This window comes from Nicotiana tabacum, chromosome 17 (genome assembly GCF_000715075.1).
Source record: "Nicotiana tabacum cultivar K326 chromosome 17, ASM71507v2, whole genome shotgun sequence".
In the NCBI taxonomy this organism is placed as follows: domain Eukaryota; kingdom Viridiplantae; phylum Streptophyta; class Magnoliopsida; order Solanales; family Solanaceae; genus Nicotiana; species Nicotiana tabacum.
The window spans coordinates 37,294,793-37,300,945 of NC_134096.1; positions in this window are offsets into that span (position 1 = coordinate 37,294,793).

A 6,153-nucleotide genomic window follows, 5' to 3' on the forward strand; every position below is an offset into this window, starting at 1 on the left:
GAATGGGAAATGGAGGGAAAATGAAATTTTGAGTAAAATTTTAAGTTTCCCCCTCTTGACAATGAGACATTGTCCCATATTGGAAGAGGAAGACATTTTTGGTGGGTATATATATAATTTCTCTTCTTGTAGCTCTTAAAAAGTTAAGAAGAAAGCAAGCCTCGTGCCGTCGTCATCGTCGCTCGCTCGGCTCGGCTTCGGCTTCGGCTACGGCTACGGCTTCGGCTTCGGCTTTGGATTTGGATTTGGTCAAATGATCGATTGATTGATTAATTTTTTGGACTAAATTTATTTGTTAATAGTAAATATTAACGTAAGATTATCCGCATTTGTAACGGATATTTTCCAATCCGTGTATTGACCATTTGGCAGCCGCCTAATGCTCTTCCCACCATGAAGTGCTTGCTCCACAAACATGAAGTGCTTGCTCCACAAACATGTAATGCTTGCTCCACCATGGAGGGTAGACGTTTGGTCTTCTTCAACATTTTACTGCTATATATATGTGCAGCAGATGTTGAAGAAAGACACTCAACACACAACATACAATTCGCTCAACAAATTGGCTATACATTGCACTCCTTCCTCTCAGTATTTCCATACGATTTTATGAGTTTCTACTCATTCGTTCTGCATTGTTTTTAACTTCAAACAAAGCAACTGTAAGTGTGATTTGCTACCGAACTTTGTGTTCGCTGAAACACTGGGGTTTGAAGTACCGCTACACCAGTGTGTTATTCGTTCTATCCTGGGAGGAAATAATCCATTACCTTGGGTACTAGGAGGGGATTAAATTCCTTAAGGAAACACTGTGAATTCAGTGGGCTCGAATTTATTATTGTTTCATAACGTTAACTTATATTTTGTAGAATTATTATTTACAAATACATCAATATTGGCAGGAATAACAAGCGCTAATATAAACCTCTTTGAACATGCTTTCTACCAAAAACATTGCATACTTTTCCGCAAGAGGCAACCGAATCTCAAAAATCACAATCCTCTTTCTCTTTACACCAATCATATGCAATGGAATACATATAAAAAGTTTTATTGAATACTTTAACTTATTTATGTATACATTAAAAATTAATCAAATTAATATATAAAATAGCATATTTAATCTGATCATGGAAGCATTATATAGTCTCAACATGTTCACCTACTAGGCATATACATTCAGTTCTGTTTGAACCTGTTAATGCTTCATGATTGGATTAGTTTGAAATTTATTTAATTTAAAAAATAAATAGATGTAAAGATGAATATTAATTCGAGAGGAGATGCGTATCACAACAAGTACCAGCTGTTTACCCCAAAAATGAGTAACAATTAAATTTGTACGCAGTTTAAAGGATACGTGGTTTAATTCAATACAAATAAACAACAACATATAAACGAATTAAAGATGAAATAAACGATCAAACCACTTGCAATGTGATGACCAAACCTGCTCTTAGATTGAACGGTAGGACGCCCTTGATTGGACCCTTGGTATAAGATAGGTCGCGAGTGAAGAAAAGAACAAATGAGTAATGCCTTGAACAATCGCTAGAAGACAAAAGTAAACTTTTATTACTTTGAATTGCGTGTTAAAATGTGTCAAACTAAAGAAAAACTTTTCTTTATATAGTAGAAGAATTTCAGTCCTACTACAAGTCTAAGAATGGTAAAAATCCTCTTTTTCCGGTAATTGTTGATCTATAATTGATATTGAACGAGATTAGCGTAGTAATATCCGGTTTAGGGCGAATATTGTGGCCCTCTATCCGTCATGCATAATCGTTCACCACGTCTCCCGAGGTCCATAAGCTATACTTGGTCTAGGGTACATTGCTTTTCCGTATCCGATCTCAGATATATCGTTCATTTTTTTCGAGTCTCGATATGAGGGGTTCCTGGTCTCGATTATAATCATCTCGATCCATGCTTCCCCTTCGTTCAATCATCGGGGAATCGGGGAAAACTTTGTCCCCAATTTTATCCGTACACAGATAGTCCCCTCATTTTCCGGAGAGTAGATTTATCGAAGCAATGGGAAGCGATAAATTAACCCTGGTTCCTTCCTTCGTACGTTATAACCGAGTTGGAAGGTCAGCGAAATGTAACATCAGTCGCGTCGTTCTGACTTCAAATACATGTCAGCCGCCGGTTGACTATCCTCGAATGTGAAACGTCACGCATTAATTATCCTTCTTTTATAAAAGCTATGACTCATTTTTCTCTTTTTCACTTTACGATTCTAGAGCCCTTTGATTTGCCCTCGAATTCTTCATTTAATTCTAACCCCTTCAAATCTTCATACATTGTTTCCTAGATCTTCACATCTCCATCTTCAAATCTTCATACTTCTTCTTTATACTTATATTCAAACCTTTATATTTTTCTTCAAACCTTCATATTTTTCATAATTCGATGGCAAAGACTTCCAAATTCGTGCCTCAGCAAATCGCCCCTTCAGCTTCCAACCCGGCCACAGATACCGAGGTAGCCATTCCTGAGGTGGCCCAGGAGCCTCCTTTGAAGAGCTTCGTTCCCGGAGGATGTTCCATTGAAAATGACTTCAAAGTTTAGAAGGCCACCAGTCAACAAGACTGAGGCGAGGGAGTATGGAGATACATATGTTCAGTTACCGAGTACAACCTCCCCACGGTTCAGGTGGACTACAACTGGGAGGGCAAGGAGGTGGTCGTTCCCGGGTCCAATGAAGACATCACCACTCACATGGAGGGGTATCTAAGTGTTTACACTTATCCCTTCACGCTCGTCCTGGTAGACCCTATAATCCTTGGTTTCTTCGAAAGGTACAAGGTGTTCCTTGGGAAAATTCACCCGTCCTTTTGGAGGATCGTAATCCTCCTTCACCACTTTGTAAACAGCACCGAAGCACCTTGGTTCACCCTCGACCACCTGCTTCATCTCTACAACCTTCGAATCTTTTGAGGGGGGTTGATCAAGCTCATTCGTCGAGCAAGTAAAGCTCATTTATCGAGCATCGATGAAGATCGAGATCGAGGTTGGCAGGGGAGGTTCGTTCGGGTGAAAACTAAAGACTTCATACCCCCTCTGAATCTCTACTGTTCCCTAAAAAGTGGAACTCATCCGGTAAGTATTCTCCCTCTCGAGTGCTCAGTACTTCCTTTTGTTCTTTTTCTATCTGCCTGTGTTTATCATTGTGTAGTGGTCACCCAAGTGCCCAATGCAGTCCCCCGCTTCAAGGAGTGGATCGAGGGGATTTTCAAACAAATGTCTTACTTCGAGTGCGAATGGCGCAAGCTCTCGAAGGGCAAGTGGGAGGCCCGTTCTCACGGTGACTCTTCTGCCTGAATAATTAAATTTACATAACTTTTATTTTTGCTAAGTCTTTTTCCCTTTCACAGGTTTGCCGAAGACCACCGACCTTTGGCCATGGGATTAGGACGAGGCTCCGTCCTCGCTTGCTGAACCCTCCGCTTCAGGATAGCCCGAAGCTGCCGCAAAGGAGGAGAAAAAGAAGAAAAAAGAGGAAATCCTCTGGCTCCCGGACGCCGAGTTAAAGAAGAAGAGGGTAGTTGTCCGGGTCCGGATGAGAATTAAAAAGAACACCAAATCCAGGGTACCAGACCCTGATTCCCTCTTCCAGATCAGGGATAATCCCGAGGATGATGATCTAGAGTTCCTTGCTCACGGGTCGACCATTGACGAGGGAGAGCAGGTGGAAATCGGAGAAGGTGGCCAAGAGTTCAAACCCCTTCTAGCTAGGGGACCAGAAGAAGAATCGGAGGCCACGGCCCTCCCAAAATGTTGCTCCTGCCCCGAAGGAACTATCCGGTGTCATCGACATCGTGGAGATACCGTCCCACACAGAGTCTATGCTCGAAGAGGCTCAAGTCGATAAAGAGAAATCAAACGAGACGGCACAGGGCGCAGATGATGCACTCAACATGCTCTTCGACAGCATGGACATGAGCGCGTTGGAGGACTATTCTGGGCTTGGTCACCTGGAGATCCCAAAAAAAGACTTCCATCGGGAGAGGGAGAGCCGAGCTCGAGCCCGAAGCTAGTGAGGCAGTTCCCTGCCCCGAGTGTGGATCCCGACCATAAAAGAATGGTCGTTCTTATTATCCCGGCGGACGCCAGGGTGCTGTCTGCTTCGGTGGGTATGGCCAGCTATCTTTGTTTTCTGGTGACAGAGGAGGACCATGCAAAGATGAACGAAGTAGACACATCGAGCTTCTTCAACGAGGCGCAACAGGCACTGAACTGAGTAAGATGTCTTCTCCTTGTACCCTTTGTGAAATTTTCTTAGTTTTAACATGTTCTAATGACCTTATTATTTTTAAGGCTTTGGTGCTCCACCATGAAAGCTTCCTTCGGTCCTGGATGGAAATTATCCAGATCGAGTTCGAGCTCAAAGAGCAAGTCCGAAAGAAGGACATGCACATGACTCTCAGTAAACAACAAGACGAGGCCCTCAAGGACCTCCCAATTCTCCAAGACGAGCTGGAAAAGGCACAGAAGGAGGCCTCGTCCGGGAAACGAGAGCATGTCGATCTAGTCGAGAAGGTAAAGATTTTTTAGGCTAAAACGAGAAGCTACTCGTGATGAATAACGACGCAACCTCGCAGGTCCATGAAAAGATAGACTTGATTGACCGGCTTCGGGCCGAGATGGATGAGGTCAAGACCATGACCGAGGCGCTAAAGTGTAGGGTGGACCTGCTGGCTTCGGAAAAGGAGGCCACAAAAGAGGAGCTAGCATCGGTCAAGGACCAGATCCGGGTGGAAAAAGACAAGGCCGACAAGTATTCATGGCTAAATGACGAACTCCGAGCATAACTGGCTTCAGCCGCCTAGTAACGGGATCCCTTGGCCAGGAATATACTCGTTGAAGTCCAAATTTGAGGCAACATCAATTGATTCCTCCAAAGTTGAGGAAATACTGGCCCAGTATAAGGCTGATGTAGAGATAGTCGAGGCCCGCTTAAAGACGAAGACTGAGTATCTAAAGAGACTATCCTGGAGGGAGACCCTCGAGGAGATTCACGCTCGAGGTTTTGACTTGTCGGCCGAGATCGAAGAAGCCAAGAGACTCGAGGCCGAGGCAAGGGAACTCTATGAGCCCGACGGTTCTGAAGGCTCCGGTGCTGAGTCAAGCTCCGGTGAAGATCAGGCGTAGATGCCTTAATTCTTTTTTGTTTCCCTTTTGTACATTTTTATTTCTTGTTTATTTTGAGGCCGTTTTATCGTGCCTTTGTAAATATTTTTTGAGACATGTATATAAAAATTTCCTTTTGGCAACATCGTATTTTTACTTTTCAGCATTTGTTTGTCATTTTATTTGCATATCATCCCTAATGCCTTTGCATAGAATCAAACGTAATCTAGAGCATCCGTTCTTTGGAGGTCCGAATGGGGCCCAATCTCGATGGCAACTCCAGATTACTCGTGGCTTCAAAATTTCAATACAATCAAAGACCTTTAAGACGCTTAAGTGTTACAGCCATATACGACGATATTTTTATCGAGGCTAACCCTTTAATAGGTTTTGATTATACGTAAGGGCCTCACATTTTGAGTACGGACGTCGGACATCTTCGAGTCGTTTTAAGGTGGCTGTAGCCTTTCATATTGGGGAACTGCCTAATAGGCTTGGTTCTTTCAGGGCTCGATAGCCCGGACCATCAGATTTTTTTCTTTTATTGGACGACAGTCCCCGAGTCGGGGTAGCCTGTGGGCTTTAGGATCTCGGATCTGTTGTGAGGCATCGATGAAGCGAAATGCGTAGTAATAAAGTATGAGGGAAACAAAGATTTCTTTCATTGTTTTATATGTAGGGTACATAATTGGAGGCGCATAATCCTTGCGTCGTGGCTAGAGTTGGCTACATGGACACGGTTCATTTGACCGTTTGATCCTTACAATGAATCCTAATCAACAAGTCTTGGTTTTTGACATATAAAATTTTCTCTTTCTAAAGATCTTAACCTAGGGGTAATGGAGCCCAGTATTTAAGGCCGAACTTGTGAGGGCTCAGATATTGTTGGTTTGGTGCAAACGATCAACAATTCTGACTTAAGGCCGGTCTTCAAAACTAAGGTAGCACGTTTTACTGTTGCCTAATTAAAAACCTTGCCGAAAAACCCACTTCGGGACAAAATCAGTTCAAAGAAAA